This window comes from Oncorhynchus keta, unplaced genomic scaffold (genome assembly GCF_023373465.1).
Source record: "Oncorhynchus keta strain PuntledgeMale-10-30-2019 unplaced genomic scaffold, Oket_V2 Un_contig_2177_pilon_pilon, whole genome shotgun sequence".
Classification (NCBI taxonomy): domain Eukaryota; kingdom Metazoa; phylum Chordata; class Actinopteri; order Salmoniformes; family Salmonidae; genus Oncorhynchus; species Oncorhynchus keta.
Genome location: NW_026282598.1, coordinates 125,001 through 148,830, shown reverse-complemented (window position 1 = coordinate 148,830; position 23,830 = coordinate 125,001). Strand labels below are relative to the sequence as shown.

The 23,830-nt window shown below is 55.4% G+C and overlaps 2 long non-coding RNA genes and 1 pseudogene across 8 annotated transcripts; 1 reads left to right on the top strand and 2 right to left on the bottom strand.

The window, feature by feature from the left end:
* Positions 1-211: 211 nt before the first annotated feature.
* On the top strand, positions 212-18,000 carry LOC127921217 (phosphoribosyl pyrophosphate synthase-associated protein 2-like; annotated as a pseudogene).
* On the bottom strand, positions 2,102-3,838 carry LOC127921218 (uncharacterized). 7 transcript variants are annotated; one of them, XR_008108449.1, is made up of 8 exons: positions 3,804-3,828; positions 3,644-3,711; positions 3,444-3,476; positions 3,344-3,409; positions 3,245-3,312; positions 3,004-3,071; positions 2,492-2,831; positions 2,102-2,277 (listed from the first exon to the last, which is right to left on the bottom strand). It is a non-coding gene; the product is annotated as an uncharacterized LOC127921218 (long non-coding RNA). The 7 variants fall into 7 exon arrangements; XR_008108453.1 differs by lacking the exons at positions 3,245-3,312; positions 3,444-3,476 and having other exon boundaries at positions 3,377-3,409; positions 3,804-3,838; XR_008108451.1 differs by lacking the exons at positions 3,004-3,071; positions 3,644-3,711; positions 3,804-3,828 and adding an exon at positions 3,544-3,629 and having other exon boundaries at positions 3,344-3,476.
* A 416-nt stretch (positions 18,001-18,416) lies between the features above and the next one.
* On the bottom strand, positions 18,417-19,525 carry LOC127921225 (uncharacterized). Its single transcript, XR_008108457.1, has 3 exons — positions 19,461-19,525; positions 18,625-18,738; positions 18,417-18,510 (listed from the first exon to the last, which is right to left on the bottom strand). It is a non-coding gene; the product is annotated as an uncharacterized LOC127921225 (long non-coding RNA).
* Positions 19,526-23,830: the final 4,305 nt, after the last annotated feature.

The following is a 23,830-nucleotide window of genomic DNA, read 5'->3' as shown; positions in this document are numbered from 1 at the left end:
CTGTCTACTAAACAACACAACTCATGTCTCCAGAGTTGACTTGTTGTTGATTTGGAAAGAAACATTATTAATACGGTTTTTTATACTGGACACCGAAAGCAAACTGGTGAGAGATTTAAGTCGATAACGACGTTGTTTATATTGTCTGTCAGGAACCAAAGCATCGCAACCTGGACACATCTAATACTATAAACGGTGAAGTTTATAAATACATTATTGGATAAACCGCAGGGGTAATAACCCGCAACTTGCTGCTTTTACCTTGGATAACTTAAAACCCCCTAAAAAAATCTCTCTCAATTACAGTGTAGCTAGTTAGATTCTTGTTAGTTTAGACTTTGAAACATTTATAAATATAAGTGGTTTAGTATGTAATAACTTTTACTCCTTAGTTTGTTGCTAGACAACGTTTAGCTATCAGGAAGTGCTTGAGCAGCCAGGTGATCAACATCCCCGGTGTCACCATGGTAACCACCAGGTAAGGTACCGGAAGACCAAACTCCTGGGGCCCCTGCCCCTTGGCAGGACACCGATTCAAATTACCCAGGACTAGGGTAAATACCAAAACGTGCACCCATGGGGGAGGGGGGCCCCAGGACCAAGCTGTAGAGGAGAGAGTTAGTTAGTTAATTAGTTAGTTAACTACATAATGTAACCTCTTGGGTACTGAAACCCACTCAAGACAGTGTTTCGCCCACTGAGCAAAACCCGAGAAGTGTAGACACTTTATTGTTATTTTATTGTGCGATTTAAAAAAATGTTACAAAAATTTAACTTTGTTTTATTTTCCTAACCCTGTTTTCTTAAATCTGCATTGTTGGTTAAGGGCTGGTAAGTAAGCATTTCACTGTTGTATTTGGCAAATGAAATGTGATTTGTGTGGTAATAATGTTGTGTGTTTTCCAGGAAGGTCTCACTGAAGTGTGGCAGCCCAGACAGGGGTTGGCCACGCCCCCAGAGGGAGGGGCTAAGACCAATGTAGACAAACTGAAGGACCGATTGGTCCTGTTCTCTGCTAACTCCTCACCCTCTTGTATGGAGCTGGCCAATAGGATCGCAGAGTGAGTCAATAGACCACACCCACTTTCCAGATGTTCCAGTTTACACCAGGGCTGTTGCAGATAGAAACGCCTTGACTAGAGTGGACATGACTCCCTCTTACGACACGTCAGATAGAAACGCCTTGACTAGAGTGGACACGTCAGATAGAAACGCCTTGACTAGAGTGGACACGTCAGATAGAAACGCCTTGACTAGAGTGGACACGTCAGATAGAAACGCCTTGACTAGAGTGGACACGTCAGATAGAAACGCCTTGACTAGAGTGGACACGTCAGATAGAAACACTTTGACTAGAGTGGACACGTCAGATAGAAACGCCTTGACTAGAGTGGACATGATTCCCTCTTACGACACATTAGATAGAAACGCCTTGACTAGAGCGGACATGATTTTCTCTTACTACACATCAGATAGAAACGCCTTGACTAGAGTGGACATGATTCCCTCTTACTACACATTAGATAGAAACGCCTTGACTAGAGTGGACATGATTCCCTCTTACTACACATCAGATAGAAACGCCTTGACTAGAGTGGACACGTCAGATAGAAACACCTTGATTAGAGTGGACATGAACCCCCCAGGGTTAGCATGTTACCTTTCCCTCTGGTAGGAGACTGTAGTTGAGTATTATATAACCTGTCTCTCTGTCTGTCTGTCTGTCTGTCTGTCTGTCTGTCTGTCTGTCTGTCTGTCTGTCTGTCTGTCTACACCTCTCGTTCTACACCTCTAGTTGAGTATTATATAACACCTCCTAACCTGTCTGTCTGTCTGTCTGTCTGTCTGTCTGTCTGTCTGTCTGTCTGTCTGTCTGTCTGTCTGTCTGTCTGTCTGTCTGTCTGTCTGTCTGTCTGCCTGCCTGCCTGCCTGCCTGCCTGTCTGTCTGTCTGTCTGTCTGTCTGTCTGTCTGTCTACACCTCTCGTTCTACACCTCTAGTTGAGTATTATATAACACCTCCTAACCTGTCTGTCTATAGGAGACTGGGAGTAGAGCTGGGGAAGACTGAAGTCTACCAGGATTCTAATGGAGGTGAGGAAGAGGAGGAGGAGGAGGATGATGGTTCTGTGTGACCCCTGACCTGACCTCTTGTCTCCATAGAAACGCGTATCCAGATCCAGGAGTCGGTCAGAGGGAAAGACGTCTACATCATCCAGACCATCTCACCGTCAGTTTATAACAGGATACACCTGGTGTCAGTTTATAACAGGATACACCTGGTGTACACCGTCAGTTTATAACAGCATACACCTGGTGTACACCGTCAGTTTATAACAGGATACACCTGGTGTCAGTTTATAACAGGATACACCTGGTGTACACCGTCAGTTTATAACAGGATACACCTGGTGTACACCGTTTATAACAGGATACACCTGGTATATAACAGTATACACCTGGTGTACACCGTCAGTTTATAACAGAATACACCTGGTGTACACCGTCAGTTTATAACAGGATACACCTGGTGTACACCGTCAGTTTATAACAGAATACACCTGGTGTACACCGTCAGTTTATAACAGGATACACCTGGTGTACACCGTCAGTTTATAACAGGATACACCTGGTGTACACCGTCAGTTTATAACAGGATACACCTGGTGTACACCGTCAGTTTATAACAGGATACACCTGGTGTACACCGTCAGTTTATAACAGGATACACCTGGTGTACACCGTCAGTTTATAACAGGATACACCTGGTGTACACCGTCAGTTTATAACAGGATACACCTGGTGTACACCGTCAGTTTATAACAGGATACACCTGGTGTACACCGTTTATAACAGAATACACCTGGTGTCAGGATACACCTGGTGTAGTTTATAACAGCATACACCTGGTGTACACCGTCAGTTTATAGCAGGATACACCTGGTGTACACCGTCAGTTTATAACAGGATACACCTGGTGTACACCGTTTTATAACAGGATACACCTGGTGTACACCGTCAGTTTATAACAGGATACACCTGGTGTACACCGTCAGTTTATAACAGGATACACCTGGTGTACACCCAGTTTATAACAGATACACCTGGTGTCAGTTTATAACAGGATACACCTGGTGTCAGTTTATAACAGGATACACCTGGTCACCGTTTTATAACAGGATACACCTGGAGTACACCGTCAGTTTATACTGGATACACCTGGAGTCAGTTTATAACAGAATACACCTGGTGTACACCGTCAGTTTATAACAGGATACACCTGGTGTACACCGTCAGTTTATAATAGGATACACCTGGTGTACACCGTGTTTATAGAGGATACACCTGGTGTACACCGTCAGTTTATAGAGGATACACCTGGTGTACACCGTCAGTTTATAGAGGATACACCTGGTGTACACCGTCAGTTTATAACATGATACACCTGGTGTACACCGTCAGTTTATAGAGGATACACCTGGTGTACACCATCAGTTTATAACATGATACACCTGGTGTACACCGTCAGTTTATAGAGGATACACCTGGTGTACACCGTCAGTTTATAACAGGATACACCTGGTGTACACCGTCAGTTTATAACAGGATACACCTGGTGTACACCGTCAGTTTATAGGGATACACCTGGTGTACACCGTCAGTTTATAATAGGATACACCTGGTGTACACCGTCAGTTTATAACATGATACACCTGGTGTACACCGTGTTTATAACAGGATACACCTGGTGTCAGTTTATAACAGGATACACCTGGTGTACACCGTCAGTTTATACAGGATACACCTGGTGTACACCGTCAGTTTATAACAGGATACACCTGGTGTACACCGTCTTTATAACAGGATACACCTGGTGTACACCGTCAGTTTATAAGAGGATACACCTGGTGTCAGTTTATAACAGGATACACCTGGTGTACACCGTCAATACTGGGTTATTGTAGATTATAGTCTTATGATTCTAACACATTTCACCCAGTTCTACAGATTCAGGGTGGAATACTTTAGTCACTACTTTAAATATTCAAATTCTTCTATCAATGGAGCTCTCCCTCTCTGTGTATTTGTGTCACTGTAACAGTAAAGTGTGTGTGGTGCAGGGATGTGAACCGGTGCCTGATGGAGCTGTGTGTGATGGCGTATGGGTGCGTGAGGCGTGCGCGAGGAGTGTGTGTGGCGTGCTGCCGTACCTACCCTACAGTAAACAGTGTAAGATGAGGAAACGGGATCCATCGTCTGTAAGCTGATCGCCTCTCTGATGTGCAGGGCAGGTGAGACGTTGTGTTTATAATCAAATGTGTCGGAGATAACGGTTCATCTACGCTGTGAGGTCTGACGTACGTGTGTGTGTGTGTGTGTGTGTGTGTGTGTGTGTGTGTGTGTGTGTGTGTGTGTGTGTGTGTGTGTGTGTGTGTGTGTGTGTGTGTGTGTGTGTGTGTGTGTAGGTCTGACCCATCTCATCACTGTGGATCTTCATCAGAAGGAGATTCAGGGCTTCTTCAACATCCCAGTAGACAACCTGAGAGCTTCTCCCTTCCTACTGCAGTACATACAGGAGGAGGTAGGACTACACTACTCACAACCCCCTACTACTACAGTACATACAGGAGGAGGTAGGACTACACTACCCACAACCCCCTCCTACTGCAGTACATACAGTAGGAGGGAGGACTACACTACCCACAACCCCCTACTACTACAGTACATACAGGAGGGAGGACTACACTACCCACAACCCCCTACTACTACAGTACATACAGGAGGAAGGACTACACTACCCACAACCCCTACTACTACAGTACATACAGGAGGAGGTAGGACTACACTACCCACAACCCCTCCTACTGCAGTACATACAGTAGGAGGGAGGACTACACTACCCACAACCCCTACTACTGCAGTACATACAGGAGGAGGGAGGACTACACTACCCACAACCCCTCCTACTACAGTACATACAGGAGGAAGGACTACACTACCCACAACCCCTACTACTGCAGTACATACAGGAGGAAGGAGGACTACACTACCCACAACCCCTCCTACTACAGTACATACAGGAGGAGGTAGGACTACACTACTCACAACCCCTACTACTACAGTACATACAGGAGGGAGGACTACACTACCCACAACCCCTACTACTACAGTACATACAGGAGGAGGTAGGACTACACTACCAACAACCCCCTCCTACTGCAGTACATACAGGAGGAGGTAGGACTACACTACCCACAACCCCTACTACTACAGTACATACAGGAGGGAGGACTACACTACCCACAACCCCTACTACTACAGTACATACAGGAGGAAGGACTACACTACCCACAACCCCTCCTACTGCAGTACATACAGAAGGAGGGAGGACTACACTACCCACAACCACCTCCTACTACAGTACATACAGGAGGAAGGACTACACTACCCACAACCCCTACTACTACAGTACATACAGGAGGAAGGACTACACTACCCACAACCCCTCCTACTGCAGTACATACAGTAGGAGGGAGGACTACACTACCCACAACCCCTACTACTACAGTACATACAGGAGGAGGTAGGACTACACTACCCACAACCCCTACTACTACAGTACATACAGTAGGAGGTAGGGCTACACTACCCACAACCCCTACTACTACAGTACACACAGGAGGGAGGACTACACTACCCACAACCCCTACTACTACAGTACATACAGGAGGAAGGACTACACTACCCACAACCCCTACTACTACAGTACATACAGGAGGAAGGACTACACTACCCACAACCCCTCCTACTGCAGTACATACAGGAGGAAGGACTACACTACCCACAACCCCTACTACTGCAGTACATACAGGAGGAAGGACTACACTACCCACAACCCCTCCTACTACAGTTCATACAGGAGGAAGGACTTACACTACCCACAACCCCTCCTACTACAGTACATACAGGAGGAAGGACTTACACTACCCACAACCCCTACTACTGCAGTACATACAGGAGGAAGGACTACACTACCCACAACCCCTCCGACTGCAGTACATACAGGAGGAGGGAGGACTACACTACCCACAACCCCTACTACTGCAGTACATACAGGAGGAAGGACTACACTACCCACAACCCCTCCTACTACAGTTCATACAGGAGGAGGGAGGACTACACTACCCACAACCCCTACTACTACAGTACATACAGGAGGAGGGAGGACTACACTACCCACAACCCCTCCTACTACAGTACATACAGGAGGAAGGACTACACTACCCACAACCCCCTCCTACTACAGTACATACAGGAGGAGGGAGGACTACACTACCCACAACCCCCTCCTACTACAGTACATACAGGAGGAAGGACTACACTACCCATAACTCCTTGTTGTCTCCCTGTAGATTCCAGACTACCATAATGCCGTCATCGTGGCCAAATCACCGTCCTCCGCTAAGAGGTGAGTTACCCTGACGCTATGAATTAACACACTACAAGTCTGTCTCTCTGTCTCTCTGTCTCTCTGTCTCTGTTTCTAAGAGGTGAGTTACCCTGACGCTATGAATTAACACACTACAACTAAGTCTGTCTCTGTGTCTGTCTCTCTGTCTCTGTTGTCTAGGGCCCAGTCCCTCGCCGAGAGGTTGCGTGTGTCTATTGCTGTGATCCACGGTGATGCAGAGACGGACCTGCTGGACGGACGGCACTCTCCTCCGACAGTCAGAACCACCAGAGGTCTACCTGAACTACCCTGTAAGAGACACACAGTTCCCTGTTAGAGACACACAGTTCCCTGTTAGAGACACACAGTTCCCTGTTAGAGACACACAGTTCCCTGTTAGAGACACACAGTTCCCTGTTAGAGACACACAGTTCCCTGTTAGAGACACACAGTTCCCTGTTAGAGACACACAGTTCCCTGTTAGAGACACACAGTTCCCTGTTAGAGACACACAGTTCCCTGTTAGAGACACACAGTTCCCTGTTAGAGACACACAGTTCCCTGTTAGAGACACACAGTTCCCTGTTAGAGACACACAGTTCCCTGTTAGAGACACACAGTTCCCTGTTAGAGACACACAGTTCCCTGTTAGAGACACACAGTTCCCTGTTAGAGACACACAGTTCCCTGTTAGAGACACACAGTTCCCTGTTAGAGACACACAGTTCCCTGTTAGAGACACACAGTTCCCTGTTAGAGACACACAGTTCCTTGTTAGAGACACACAGTTCCCTGTTAGAGACACACAGTTCCCTGTTAGAGACACACAGTTCCCTGTTAGAGACACACAGTTCCTGTTAGAGACACACAGTTCCCTGTTAGAGACACACAGTTCCCTGTTAGAGACACACAGTTCCCTGTTAGAGACACACAGTTCCCTGTTAGAGACTCACAGTTCCCTGTTAGAGACACACAGTTCCCTGTTAGAGACACACAGTTCCCTGTTAGAGACGCACAGTTCCCTGTTAGAGACACACAGTTCCCTGTTAGAGACACACAGTTCCCTGTTAGAGACACACAGTTCCCTGTTAGAGACACACAGTTCCCTGTTAGAGACACACAGTTCCCTGTTAGAGACACACAGTTCCCTGTTAGAGACACACAGTTCCCTGTTAGAGACACACAGTTCCCTGTTAGACACACACCACACAGTTCCCTGTTAGAGACACACAGTTCCTTCATCTGACTTCATCTGACTCTGGGTCAGTAGATAAAGGACTTCATCTGACTCTGGGTCAGTAGATAAAGGGCCTCATTTCCGTCTCTCTCTCTGTCAGTCTGTATCCCTAAGGACTTCATCTGACTCTGGGTCAGTAGATAAAGGGCTTCATCTGACTCTGGGTCAGTAGATAAAGGACTTCATCTGACTCTGGGTCAGTAGATAAAGGACTTCATCTGACTCTGGGTCAGTAGATAAAGGACTTCATCTGACTCTGGGTCAGTAGATAAAGGACTTCATCTGACTCTGGGTCAGCAGATAAAGGACTTCATCTGACTCTGGGTCAGTAGATAAAGGGCTTCATCTGACTCTGGGTCAGTAGATAAAGGACTTCATCTGACTCTGCGTCAGTAGATAAAGGGCTTCATCTGACTCTGGGTCAGTAGATAAAGGACCTCATCTGACTCTGGTTCAGTAGATAAAGGAGATCATCTGACTCTGGGTCAGTAGATAACGGGTCTCATTACATCTCTCTCTCTGTCAGTCTGTATCCCTAAGGAGATCATCTGACTCTGGGTCAGTAGATAAAGGGCTTCATCTGACTCTGGTTCAGTAGATAAAGGGCTTCATCTGACTCTGGGTCAGTAGATAAAGGACTTCATCTGACTCTGGTTCAGTAGATAAAGGGCTTCATCTGACTCTGGGTCAGTAGATAAAGGAGATCATCTGACTCTGGGTCAGTAGATAAAGGGCTTCATCTGACTCTGGGTCAGTAGATAAAGGAGATCATCTGACTCTGGGTCAGTAGATAAAGGGCTTCATCTGACTCTGGGTCAGTAGATAAAGGGCTTCATCTGACTCTGGGTCAGTAGATAAAGGGCTTCATCTGACTCTGGGTCAGTAGATAAAGGACTTCATCTGACTCTGGGTCAGTAGATAAAGGACTTCATCTGACTCTGGGTCAGTAGATAAAGGGCTTCATCTGACTCTGGGTCAGTAGATAACGGGCCTCATTACCGTCTCTCTCTCTGTCAGTCTGTATCCCTAAGGAGAAGCATCCTATCACAGTCGTGGGAGATGTGGCCGGACGCATCGCCATCATCGTGGTGAGTGGCTGGGGTCAGAGGTCGGGGAGGAGGCTGTGTGACATCGTCAAGGCAGGACGGGGGAGGTGTGTATGTGCGTTAACCTGGTGTGTGTGTGTGTACGTCAGGATGACATCATCGATGATGCAGTGGGTTTTGTGGCGGCAGCGGAGATGCTGAGGGAGAGGGGGGCGGGGCCGATCATCGCCATGGCAACACATGCCATCCTGTCTGCGGACGCTCCCAGAATCCTCCAGGAGTCAGCCATTAGTCAGGTAAGAGCAGAATGGAGGGGAAGGGAACGGAGGGGACTGGAACGGGGGAGAGGGGAGGGGAGGGGAGGGGAGGGGAGGGACGGGGGGGGGAGGGGAGGGGAACGGAGGGGACGGGAACGGAGGGGACTGGAACGGGGCAGAGGGGAGGGGAGGGGACTGGAACGGGGGAGAGGGGAGGGACGGGGAGAGGGGAGGGGACGGGGGAGAGGGGAGGGGAACGGAGGGGACGGGAACGGAGGGGACTGGAACGGGGCAGAGGGGAGGGGAGGGGAGGGGACGGGAACGGGGGGAGAGGGGAGGGGACGGGAAGGGACGGAACGGAGGGGACTGGAACGGAGGGGACTGGAACGGGGGGACTGGAATGGAGGGGACGGGAAGGGACGGAACGGAGGGGACTGGAACGGGGGAGACTGGAACGGGGGAGAGGGGAGGGGAGGGGAGGGGACGGTAACGGGGAGAGGGGAGGGGACGGAAGGGACGGAACGGAGGGGACTGGAACGGAGGGGACGGGAACGGGGGGACTGGAACGGAGGGGACTGGAAGGGACGGGAACGGAGGGGACTGGAACGGAGGGGACTGGAACGGAGGGGACTGGAACGGGGGGACTGGAATGGAGGGGACTGGAACGGAGGGGACGGGAACGGGGGGACTGGAAAATGGAGGGGACGGGAAGGGACGGGAACGGAGGGGACTGGAACGGAGGGGACTGGAACGGAGGGGACGGGAACGGGGAGAGGGGAAGGGGAGGGGACGGTAACGGGGGAGAGGGAGGGGAACGGAGGGGACTGGAACGGAGGGGACTGGAACGGAGGGGACTGGAACGGGGGGGACTGGAATGGAGGGGACGGGAAGGGACGGGAACGGAGGAGACTGGAACGGAGGGGACTGGAACGGAGGGGACGGGAAGGGACGGGAACGGAGGGGACTGGAACGGAGGGGACTGGAACGGAGGGGACTGGAACGGGGGGACTGGAATGGAGGGGACGGGGGACGGAACGGAGGGGACTGGAACGGAGGGGACTGGAACGGAGGGGACGGAAGGGACGGGGGAACGGAGGGGACGGAACGGAGGGGACTTGAACGGAGGGGACTGGAACGGAGGGGAAGGGACGGGAAGGGAGGGGACGGAACGGAGGGGACGGGAAGGGACGGAAGGGAGGGGACTGGAACGGAGGGGACTGGAACGGAGGGGACTTGAACGGAGGGGACGGGAACGGAGGGGACTTGAACGGAGGGGACTGGAACGGAGGGGACGGAAGGGACGGGAAGGGAGGGGACGGGAACGGAGGGGACGGGAAGGGACGGAACGGAGGGGACTGGAACGGGGGACTGGAACGGAGGGGACGGGAACAGAGGGGACGGGAAGGGAGGGGACTGGAACGGGGAGAGGGGGAGGGGAACGGAGGGGACGGGAAGGGACGGGAACGGAGGGGACTGGAACGGAGGGGACTGGAACGGAGGGGACTGGAACGGGGGACTGGAATGGAGGGGACGGGAAGGGACGGAACGGAGGGGACTGGAACGGAGGGGACTGGAACGGAGGGGACGGGAAGGGACGGACGGAACGGAGGGGACGGAAGGGACGGAAGGGAGGGGACGGGAACGGAGGGGACGGGAACGGAGGGGACTTGAACGGAGGGGACTGGAACGGAGGGGACGGGAAGGGACGGGAAGGGAGGGGACGGGAACGGAGGGGACGGGAAGGGACGGGAAGGGAGGGGACGGGAACGGAGGGGACTGGAACGGAGGGGACTTGAACGGAGGGGACGGAACGGAGGGGACTTGAACGGAGGGGACTGGAACGGAGGGGACGGGAAGGGACGGGAAGGGAGGGGACGGAACGGAGGGGACGGGAAGGGACGGGAACGGAGGGGACTGGAACGGAGGGGACTGGAACGGAGGGGACGGGAAGGGACGGGAACGGAGGGGACTGGAACGGAGGGGACGGGAAGGGACGGGACGGGAAGGGACGGGAACGGAGGGGACTGGAACGGAGGGGACTGGAACAGAGGGGACGGGAACGGAGGGGACGGGAAGGGACGGGAACGGAGGGGACTGGAACGGAGGGGACGGGAACGGAGGGGACGGGAAGGGACGGGAACGGAGGGGACGGGAAGGGACGGGAAGGGACGGAACGGAGGGGACTGGAACGGAGGGGACGGAAGGGACGGGACGGAAGGGACGGAACGGAGGGGACTGGAACGGAGGGGACTGGAACGGAGGGGACTGGAACGGGGGGACTGGAATGGAGGGGACGGGAAGGGACGGGAACGGAGGGGACTGGAACGGAGGGGACTGGAACGGAGGGGACGGGAAGGGACGGACGGAACGGAGGGGACGGGAAGGGACGGAAGGGAGGGGACGGGAACGGAGGGGACGGAACGGAGGGGACTTGAACGGAGGGGACTGGAACGGAGGGGAAGGGACGGGAAGGGAGGGGACGGGAACGGAGGGGACGGGAAGGGACGGGAAGGGAGGGGACGGGAACGGAGGGGACTGGAACGGAGGGGACTTGAACGGAGGGGACGGAACGGAGGGGACTTGAACGGAGGGGACTGGAACGGAGGGGACGGAAGGGACGGAAGGGAGGGGACGGAACGGAGGGGACGGGAAGGGACGGGAACGGAGGGGACTGGAACGGAGGGGACTGGAACGGAGGGGACGGGAACAGAGGGGACGGGAAGGGAGGGGACTGGAACGGGGAGAGGGGAGGGGAACGGAGGGGACGGGAAGGGACGGGAACGGAGGGGACTGGAACGGAGGGGACTGGAACGGAGGGGACTGGAACGGGGGACTGGAATGGAGGGGACGGGAAGGGACGGAACGGAGGGGACTGGAACGGAGGGGACTGGAACGGAGGGGACGGGAAGGGACGGACGGAACGGAGGGGACGGGAAGGGACGGGAAGGGAGGGGACGGAACGGAGGGGACGGGAACGGAGGGGACTTGAACGGAGGGGACTGGAACGGAGGGGAAGGGACGGGAAGGGAGGGGACGGAACGGAGGGGACGGGAAGGGACGGGAAGGGAGGGGACGGAACGGAGGGGACTGGAACGGAGGGGACTTGAACGGAGGGGACGGAACGGAGGGGACTTGAACGGAGGGGACTGGAACGGAGGGGACGGAAGGGACGGGAAGGGAGGGGACGGAACGGAGGGGACGGGAAGGGACGGAACGGAGGGGACTGGAACGGAGGGGACTGGAACGGAGGGGACGGGAAGGGAGGGGACTGGAACGGAGGGGACGGGAAGGGACGGACGGAAGGGACGGGAACGGAGGGGACTGGAACGGAGGGGACTGGAACAGAGGGGACGGGAACGGAGGGGACGGGAAGGGACGGAACGGAGGGGACTGGAACGGAGGGGACTGGAACGGAGGGGACGGGAACGGAGGGGAAGGGACGGAACGGAGGGGACGGAAGGGACGGAAGGGACGGAACGGAGGGGACTGGAACGGAGGGGACGGGAAGGGACGGGAAGGGACGGAACGGAGGGGACTGGAACGGAGGGGACTGGAACGGAGGGGACGGGAACGGAGGGGACGGGAAGGGACGGGAACGGAGGGGACTGGAACGGAGGGGACTGGAACGGAGGGGACGGGAACGGAGGGGACGGGAACGGAGGGGACTGGAACGGAGGGGACTGGAACGGAGGGGACGGGAAGGGACGGGAACGGAGGGGACTGGAACGGAGGGGACGGAAGGGACGGACGGGAAGGGACGGGAACGGAGGGGACTGGAACGGAGGGGACTGGAACGGAGGGGACGGGAACGGAGGGGACGGGAAGGGAGGGGACTGGAACGGAGGGGACGGGAACGGAGGGGACGGGAAGGGACGGAACGGAGGGGACGGGAAGGGACGGGAACGGAGGGGACGGGAAGGGACGGAAACAGAGGGGACGGGAACGGAGGGGACGGGAAGGGACGGGAACGGAGGGGACCGGAACGGAGGGGACGGGAAGGGACGGGAACGGAGGGGACGGGAAGGGACGGAACGGAGGGGACTGGAACGGAGGGGACGGAACGGAGGGGACGGAAGGGACGGGAACGGAGGGGACCGGAACGGAGGGGACGGGAACGGAGGGGACGGGAAGGGACGGGAACGGAGGGGACGGGAACGGAGGGGACTGGAACGGGGGGGGAGGGGAGGGGAAGGGAACGGAGGGGACTGGAACGGGGGGAGGGGAGGGGAGGGGAGGGGAAGGAACGGAGGGGAAGGGAACGGAGGGGACGGAACGGAGGGGACAGGAAGGGACGGAACGGAGGGGACTGGAACGGAGGGGACTGGAACGGAGGGGACTGGAACGGGGGGGACTGGAATGGAGGGGACGGGAAGGGACGGAACGGAGGGGACTGGAACGGAGGGGACTGGAACGGAGGGGACGGGAAGGGACGGAACGGAGGGGACTGGAACGGAGGGGACTGGAACGGAGGGGACTGGAACGGGAGGACTGGAATGGAGGGGACGGGAAGGGACGGAACGGAGGGGACTGGAACGGAGGGGACTGGAACGGAGGGGACGGGAAGGGACGGACGGAACGGAGGGGACGGGAACGGAGGGGACTTGAACGGAGGGGACTGGAACGGAGGGGAAGGGACGGGAAGGGAGGGGACGGAACGGAGGGGACGGGAAGGGACGGAAGGGAGGGACGGGAACGGAGGGGACTGGAACGGAGGGGACTTGAACGGAGGGGACGGGAACGGAGGGGACTGGAACGGAGGGGACTGGAACGGAGGGGACGGGAAGGGACGGGAAGGGAGGGGACGGAACGGAGGGGACGGGAAGGGACGGGAACGGAGGGGACTGGAACGGAGGGGACTGGAACGGAGGGGACGGGAACGGAGGGGACGGGAAGGGAGGGGACTGGAACGGGGAGAGGGAGGGGAACGGAGGGGACGGGAAGGGACGGGAACGGAGGGGACTGGAACGGAGGGGACTGGAACGGAGGGGACTGGAACGGGGGGGACTGGAATGGAGGGGACGGGAAGGGACGGAACGGAGGGGACTGGAACGGAGGGGACTGGAACGGAGGGGACGGGAAGGGACGGACGGGAACGGAGGGGACGGGAAGGGACGGAAGGGAGGGGACGGGAACGGAGGGGACGGAACGGAGGGGACTTGAACGGAGGGGACTGGAACGGAGGGGAAGGGACGGGAAGGGAGGGGACGGAACGGAGGGGACGGGAAGGGACGGAAGGGAGGGGACGGAACGGAGGGGACTGGAACGGAGGGGACTTGAACGGAGGGGACGGGAACGGAGGGGACTTGAACGGAGGGGACTGGAACGGAGGGGACGGGAAGGGACGGGAAGGGAGGGGACGGAACGGAGGGGACGGGAAGGGACGGGAGTGGAGGGGACTGGAACGGAGGGGACTGGAACGGAGGGGACGGAACAGAGGGGACGGAAGGGAGGGGACTGGAACGGAGGGGACGGGAAGGGACGGGACGGAAGGGACGGAACGGAGGGGACTGGAACGGAGGGGACTGGAACAGAGGGGACGGAACGGAGGGGACGGGAAGGGACGGAACGGAGGGGACTGGAACGGAGGGGACGGAACGGAGGGGACGGGAAGGGACGGAACGGAGGGGACGGAAGGGACGGAACGGAGGGGACGGGAAGGGACGGGACGGGAAGGGACGGAACGGAGGGGACTGGAACGGAGGGGACTGGAACGGAGGGGACTGGAACGGAGGGGACGGGAAGGGACGGGACGGGAAGGGACGGGAACGGAGGGGACTGGAACGGAGGGGACTGGAACGGAGGGGACGGAACGGAGGGGACGGGAAGGGAGGGGACTGGAACGGAGGGGACGGAACGGAGGGGACGGAAGGGACGGAACGGAGGGGACGGGAAGGAACGGGAACGGAGGGGACGGGAAGGGACGGAAACAGAGGGGACGGGAACGGAGGGGACGGGAAGGGACGGAACGGAGGGGACCGGAACGGAGGGGACGGGAAGGGACGGAACGGAGGGGACGGAAGGGACGGAACGGAGGGGACTGGAACGGAGGGGACGGAACGGAGGGGACGGAAGGGACGGAACGGAGGGGACCGGAACGGAGGGGACGGGAACGGAGGGGACGGGAAGGGACGGAACGGAGGGGACGGGAACGGAGGGGACTGGAACGGGGGGAGGGGAGGGGAAGGGAACGGAGGGGACTGGAACGGGGGGAGGGGAGGGGAGGGAGGGGAAGGGAACGGAGGGGAAGGGAACGGAGGGGACGGAACGGAGGGGACGGAACGGAGGGGACAGGAAGGGACGGGAACGGAGGGGACGGGAAGGGAGGGGACAGGAAGGGACGGAACGGAGGGGACCGAACGGAGGGGACGGAGGGGACAGGAAGGGAGGGGACGGGAAGGGACCGGAACGGAGGGGACGGAAGGGACGGGAACGGAGGGGACGGGGAAGGGACGGAACGGAGGAGACTGGAACGGGGGGGAGGGGAGGGGAAGGGAACGGAGGGGACTGGTACGGAGGGGAAGGGAACGGAGGGGAAGGGAACGGAGGGGACGGAACGGAGGGGACGGAACGGAGGGGACAGGAAGGGACGGGAACGGAGGGGACGGGAACGGAGGGGACAGGAAGGGACGGGAACGGAGGGGACAGGAAGGGACGGGAACGGAGGGGACGGGAACGGAGGGGACGGGAACGGAGGGGACAGGAAGGGACGGAACGGAGGGGACAGTAAGGGACGGAACGGAGGGGACGGGAAGGGAGGGGACGGGAAGGGACGGGAACGGAGGGGACGGGAAGGGAGGGGAACGGAGGGGACGGGAACGGAGGGGACGGGAACGGAGGGGACGGGAACGGAGGGGACGGGAACGGAGGGGACGGGAAGGGACGGGAACGGAGGGGACGGGAAGGGACGGAACGGAGGGGACGGAACGGAAGGGACGGAACAGAGGGGACGGAAGGGACGGAACGGAGGGGACGGAAGGGACGGAACGGAGGGGACGGAACGGAGGGGACGGGAACGGAGGGGACAGGAACGGACGGGAAGGGACGGGAACGGAGGGGACGGGAACGGAGGGGACTGGAACGGAGGGGACGGGAAAGGACGGGAACGGAGGGGACGGGAACGGAGGGGAACGGAAGGGACGGGAACGGAAGGGAGGGGAACGGAGGGGACAGGAAGGGACGGGAACGGAGGGGACGGGAACAGAGGGGACGGGAACGGAGGGGACGGGAACGGAGGGGAGGGGAACGGAGGGGACGGGAACGGAAGGGAGGGGAACGGAAGGGAGGGGAACGGAGGGGACAGGAAGGGACGGGAACGGAGGGGACGGGAACGGAAGGGAGGGGAACGGAGGGGACAGGAAGGGACGGGAACGGAGGGGAGGGGAACGGAGGGGAGGGGAACGGAGGGGACGGGAACGGGGGAGGGGAAGGGAAGGGAGGGGAGGGGAGGGGAACGGAGGGGACGGGAACGGAGGGGACGGGAGGGGAGGGGAAGGGAGGGGAGGGGAACGGAGGGGACGGGAACGGGGGGAGGGGAGGGGAAGGGAACGGAGGGGACTGGTACGGAGGGGAGGGGAACGGAGGGGACGGGACGGAGGGGAACGGAGGGGACGGAACGGAGGGGACGGGACAGGAAGGGACGGGAACGGAGGGGACGGGAAGGGAGGGGACGGGAACAGAGGGGAGGGGAACGGAGGGGAGGGGAACGGAGGGGACGGGAACGGGGGGAGGGGAAGGGAACGGAGGGGACGGGAACGGAGGGGACGGGAATGGAGGGGACTGGAACGGGGGGGAGGGGAGGGGAAGGGAACGGAGGGGACTGGTACGGAGGGGAAAGGAACGGAGGGGACTGGAACGGGGGGGGGAAGGGAACGGAGGGGACGGGAACGGAGGGGACGGGAAGGGACGGGAACGGAGGGGAAGGGACAGGAACGGAGGGGACGGGAACGGAGGGGACTGGTACGGAGGGGACGGGAAGGGACGGGAACGGAGGGGACGGGAACGGAGGGGACGGGAACGGAGGGGACGGGTACGGAGGGGACGGGAACGGAACGGAGGGGACGGGTACGGAGGGGACGGGAACGGAGGGGACGGGAACGGAGGGGACGGGAACGGAGGGGAGGGGTCGGGAACGGAGGGGAGGGGACGGGACGGGAACGGAGGGGACGGGTACGGAGGGAACGGAGAGGAGGGGAACGGAGGCGACGGGAACGGAGGGGTCGGGAACGGAGGGGAGGGGACGGGAACGGAGGAGAGGGGTACGGAGGGGACGGAACAGAGGGGAGGGGAACGGAGGGGAGGGGAATGGAGGGGAGGGGAGGGGACGGGAACGGAGGGGAAGGGAACTGAGGGAGCTTTTTTAGTTTTCTCATGATTCTCTTGATTAAGTCTCTCTCTCTGCCCGTCTGTCTGTCTCTCTGCCCGTCTGTCTGTCTCTCTGCCCGTCTGTCTGTCTCTCTCTCTGCCCGTCTGTCTCTCTCTCTGCCCGTCTGTCTGTCTCTCTACCCGTCTGTCTGTCTCTGTCTGTCTCTCTGCCCGTCTGTCTGTCTCTCTGCCCGTCTGTCTGTCTCTGTCTCCCTCTTCTCTAGGTGGTGGTAACCAACACGATTCCCCACTCGTCCCAGAAGCTCCAGTGCTGTAAGATAAAGACAGTTGATGTTTCTCTGATCCTGTCTGAAGCTGTACGGAGGATCCACTGTGGAGAGTCAATGTCTTGTCTGTTCCACAACATAGGAGCTGACGACTGATACACACCACACACACACATCACAGACTACACACACACACACCACAGACTACACACACACACACCACAGACTACACACACACACACCACAGACTACACACACACACACCACAGACTACACACACACACACCACAGACTACACACACACACACCACAGACTACACACACACACACACACACACACACACACACACACACACACACACATATGCACGTTTATTTTCTGCCAAAATAAAAACGAATTGGTTTGTCGGTATTTGTGCAGCAGATGTTTTCAAATCAAAGTTTATTTGTCACGTTCGCCGAACAGGTGTAGTAGACCTCACAGTGAAATGTTGAATACAACAGGTGTAGTAGACCTCACAGTGAAATGCTGAATACAACAGGTGTAGTAGACCTCACAGTGAAATGCTGAATACAACAGGTGTAGTAGACCTCACAGTGAAATGCTGAATACAACAGGTGTAGTAGACCTTACAGTGAAATGCTGAATACAACAGGTGTAGTAGACCTCACAGTGAAATGCTGAATACAACAGGTGTAGTAGACCTTACAGTGAAATGCTGAATACAACAGGTGTAGTAGACCTTACAGTGAAATGCTGAATACAACAGGTGTAGTAGACCTTACAGTGAAATGCTGAATACAACAGGTGTAGTAGACCTTACAGTGAAATGCTGAATACAACAGGGGTAGTAGACCTTACAGTGAAATGCTGAATACAACAGGTGTAGTAGACCTTACAGTGAAATGCTGAATACAACAGGTGTAGTAGACCTCACAGTGAAATGCTGAATACAACAGGTGTAGTTGACCTCACAGTGAAATGCTGAATACAACAGGTGTAGTAGACCTCACAGTGAAATGCTGAATACAACAGGTGTAGTAGACCTTACAGTGAAATGCTGAATACAACAGGTGTAGTAGACCTTACAGTGAAATGCTGAATACAACAGGTGTAGTAGACCTTACAGTGAAATGCTGAATACAACAGGTGTAGTAGACCTCACAGTGAAATGCTGAAAACAACAGGTGTAGTAGACCTCACAGTGAAATGCTGAATACAACAGGTGTAGTAGACCTCACAGTGAAATGCTGAATACAACAGGTGTAGTAGACCTCACAGTGAAATGCTGAATACAACAGGTGTAGTAGACCTCACAGTGAAATGCTGAATACAACAGGTGTAGTAGACCTTACAGTGAAATGCTGAATACAACAGGTGTAGTAGACCTTACAGTGAAATGCTGAATACAACAGGTGTAGTAGACCTCACAGTGAAATGCTGAATACAACAGGTGTAGTAGACCTCACAGTGAAATGCTGAATACAACAGGTGTAGTAGACCTCACAGTGAAATGCTGAATACAACAGGTGTAGTAGACCTCACAGTGAAATGCTGAATACAACAGGTGTAGTAGACCTCACAGTGAAATGCTGAATACAACAGGTGTAGTAGACCTCACAGTGAAATGCTGAATACAACAGGTGTAGTAGACCTCACAGTGAAATGCTAAATACAACAGGTGTAGTAGACCTCACAGTGAAATGCTGAATACAACAGGTGTAGTAGACCTCACAGTGAAATGCTGAATACAACAGGTGTAGTAGACCTCACAGTGAAATGCTGAATACAGCAGGTGTAGTAGACCTTACAGTGAAATGCTGAATACAACAGGTGTAGTAGACCTCACAGTCAAATGCTGAATACAACAGGTGTATTAGACCTCACAGTGAAATGCTGAATACAACAGATGTAGTAGACCTCACAGTGAAATGCTGAATACAACAGGTGTAGTAGACCTTACAGTGAAATGCTGAATACAACAGGTGTAGTAGACCTCACAGTGAAATGCTGAATACAACAGGTGTAGTTGACCTCACAGTGAAATGCTGAATACAACAGGTGTAGTAGACCTCACAGTGAAATGCTGAATACAACAGGTGTAGTAGACCTCACAGTGAAATGCTAAATACAACAGGTGTAGTAGACCTCACAGTGAAATGCTGAATACAACAGGTGTAGTAGACCTCACAGTGAAATGCTGAATACAACAGGTGTAGTAGACCTCACAGTGAAATGCTGAATACAACAGGTGTAGTAGATCTTACAGTGAAATGCTGAATACAACAGGTGTAGTAGACCTCACAGTGAAATGCTGAATACAACAGGTGTAGTAGACCTCACAGTGAAATGCTGAATACAACAGGTGTAGTAGACCTCACAGTGAAATGCTGAATACAACAGGTGTAGTAGACCTCACAGTGAAATGCTGAATACAACAGGTGTAGTAGACCTCACAGTGAAATGCTGAATACAACAGGTGTAGTAGACCTTACAGTGAAATGCTGAATACAACAGGTGTAGTAGACCTCACAGTGAAATGCTGAATACAACAGGTGTAGGTAGACCTCACAGTGAAATGCTGAATACAACAGGTGTAGTAGACCTCACAGTGAAATGTTGAATACAACAGGTGTAGTTGACCTCACAGTGAAATGCTGAATACAACAGGTGTAGTGGACCTCACAGTGAAATGCTGAATACAACAGGTGTAGTAGACCGCCTCCCCCACCAGCCTCCTCTGGTCTGTTCTGTATTCCAGCCTCCTCCCACCAGCCTCCTCTGATCTGTACTGTATTCCAGCCTCCTCTGGTCTGTTCTGTATTCCAGCCTCCTCTGGTCTGTACTGTGTTCCAGCCTCCTCTGGTCTGTACTGTATTCCAGCCTCCTCTGGTCTGTACTGTGTTCCAGCCTCCTCTGGTCTGTTCTGTATTCCAGCCTCCTCTGGTCTGTTCTGTATTCCAGCCTCCTCTGGTCTGTTCTGTATTCCAGCCTCCTCTGGTCTGTTCTGTATTCCAGCCTCCTCTGGTCTGTTCTGTATTCCAGCCTCCTCTGGTCTGTTCTGTATTCCAGCCTCCTCTGGTCTGTTCTGTATTCCAGCCTCCTCTGGTCTGTACTGTATTCCAGCCTCCCCCACCAGCCTCCTCTGGTCTGTACTGTATTCCAGCCTCCTCTGGTCTGTTCTGTATTCCAGCCTCCTACCACCAGCCTCCTCTGGTCTGTATTGTATTCCAGCCTCCTCTGGTCTGTTCTGTATTCCAGCCTCCTCTGGTCTGTTCTGTATTCCAGCCTCCTCTGGTCTGTACTGTATTCCAGCCTCCCCCACCAGCCTCCTCTGGTCTGTACTGTATTCCAGCCTCCTCCAACCAGCCTCCTCTGGTCTGTACTGTATTCCAGCCTCCCCAACCAGCCTCCTCTGGTCTGTACTGTGTTCCAGCCTCCTCCAACCAGCCTCCTCTGGTCTGTACTGTATTCCGGCCTCCTCTGGTCTGTTCTGTATTCCGGCCTCCTCTGGTCTGTACTGTATTCCAGCCTCCTCTGGTCTGTACTGTATTCCAGCCTCCTCTGGTCTGTACTGTATTCCAGCCTCCTCTGGTCTGTACTGTATTCCAGCCTCCTCTGGTCTGTACTGTATTCCAGCCTCCTCTGGTCTGTTCTGTATTCCAGCCTCCTCCACCAGCCTCCTCTGGTCTGTTCTGTATTCCAGCCTCCTCTGGTCTGTACTGTGTTCCAGCCTCCCCCACCAGCCTCCTCTGGTCTGTACTGTATTCCAGCCTCCCCCACCAGCCTCCTCTGGTCTGTACTGTATTCCAGCCTCCTCTGGTCTGTACTGTATTCCAGCCTCCCCCACCAGCCTCCTCTGGTCTGTACTGTATTCCAGCCTCCCCCACCAGCCTCCTCTGGTCTGTACTGTGTTCCAGCCTCCCCCACCAGCCTCCTCTGGTCTGTACTGTATTCCAGCCTCCCCCACCAGCCTCCTCTGGTCTGTACTGTATTCCAGCCTCCTCTGGTCTGTTCTGTATTCCAGCCTCCTCTGGTCTGTTCTGTATTCCAGCCTCCTCTGGTCTGTACTGTATTCCAGCCTCCTCTGCTCTGTACTGTATTCCAGCCTCCTCTGGTCTGTTCTGTATTCCAGCCTCCTCTGGTCTGTACTGTATTCCAGCCTCCTCTGGTCTGTTCTGTATTCCAGCCTCCTCTGGTCTGTACTGTATTCCAGCCTCCTCTGGTCTGTACTGTATTCCAGCCTCCTCTGGTCTGTACTGTATTCCAGCCTCCTCTGGTCTGTACTGTATTCCAGCCTCCTCTGGTCTGTTCTGTATTCCAGCCTCCTCTGGTCTGTTCTGTATTCCAGCCTCCTCTGGTCTGTACTGTATTCCAGCCTCCTCTGGTCTGTTCTGTATTCCAGCCTCCTCTGGTCTGTACTGTATTCCAGCCTCCTCTGGTCTGTACTGTATTCCAGCCTCCTCTGATCTCAAATCAAATCAAATTTATTTTTATATAGCCCTTCGTACATCAGCTGATATCTCAAAGTGCTGTACAGAAACCCAGCCTAAAACCCCAAACAGCAAACAATGCAGGTGTAAAAGCACGGTGGCTAGGAAAAACTCCCTAGAAAGGCCAAAACCTAGGAAGAAACCTAGAGAGGAACCGGGCTATGTGGGGTGGCCAGTCCTCTTCTGGCTGTGCCGGGTAGAGATTATAACAGAACATGACCAAGATGTTCAAATGTTCATAAATGACCAGCATGGTCGAATAATAATAAGGCAGAACAGTTGAAACTGGAGCAGCAGCACAGTCAGGTGGACTGGGGACAGCAAGGAGCCATCATGTCAGGTAGTCCTGGGGCACGGTCCTAGGGCTCAGGTCCTCCGAGAGAGAGAAAGAAAGAGAGAATTAGAGAGAGCATATGTGGGGTGGCCAGTCCTCTTCTGGCTGTGCCGGGTGGAGATTATAACAGAACGTGGCCAAGATGTTCAAATGTTCATAAATGACCAGCATGGTTGAATAATAGTAAGGCAGAACAGTTGAAACTGGAGCAGGAGCATGGCCAGGTGGACTGGGGACAGCAAGGAGTCCTCATGTCAGGTAGTCCTGGGACATGGTCCTAGGGCCCAGGCCAGTTGAAACTGGAGCAGCAGCATGGCCAGGTGGACTGGGGACAGCAAGGAGTCATCATGTCAGGTAGTCCTGGGGCATGGTCCTAGGGCTCAGGTCCTCCGAGAGAGAGAAAGAAAGAGAGAAGGAGAGAATTAGAGAACGCACACTTAGATTCACACAGGACACCGAATAGGACAGGAGAAGTACTCCAGATATAACAAACTGACCCTAGGCCCCCGACACATAAACTACTGCAGCATAAATACTGGAGGCTGAGACAGGAGGGGTCAGGAGACACTGTGGCCCCATCCGAGGACACCCCCGGACAGGGCCAAACAGGAAGGATATAACCCCACCCACTTTGCCAAAGCACAGCCCCCACACCACTAGAGGGATATCTTCAACCACCAACTTACCATCCTGAGACAAGGCTGAGTATAGCCCACAAAGATCTCCGCCACGGTACAACCCAAGGGGGGCAACCCAGACAGGCCGACCACAACAGTGAATCAACCCACCCAGGTGACGCACCCCCCCCAGGGACGGCACGAGAGAGCCCCAGCAAGCCAGTGACTCAGCCCCCGTAACAGGGTTAGAGGCAGAGAATCCCAGTGGAAAGAGGGGAACCGGCCAGGATCTGATCTGTTCTGTATTCCAGCCTCCTCTGGTCTGTTCTGTATTCCAGCCTCCTCTGGTCTGTTCTGTATTCCAGCCTCCTCCCACCAGCCTCCTCTGGTCTGTACTGTGTTCCAGCCTCCTCTGGTCTGTACTGTATTCCAGCCTCCTCCAACCAGCCTCCTCTGGTCTGTACTGTATTCTAGCCTCCTCCAACCAGCCTCCTCTGGTCTGTACTGTATTCCAGCCTCCTCTGGTCTGTTCTGTATTCCAGCCTCCTCTGGTCTGTTCTGTATTCCAGCCTCCTCTGGTCTGTTCTGTGTTCCAGCCTCCCCACACCAGCCTCCTCTGGTCTGTTCTGTATTCCAGCCTCCCCCACCAACCTCCTCTGGTCTGTTCTGTATTCCAGCCTCCTACCACCAGCCTCCTCTGGTCTGTTCTGTGTTCCAGCCTCCTACCACCAGCCTCCTCTGGTCTGTATTGTATTCCAGCCTCCTCTGGTCTGTTCTGTATTCCAGCCTCCTCTGGTCTGTTCTGTAT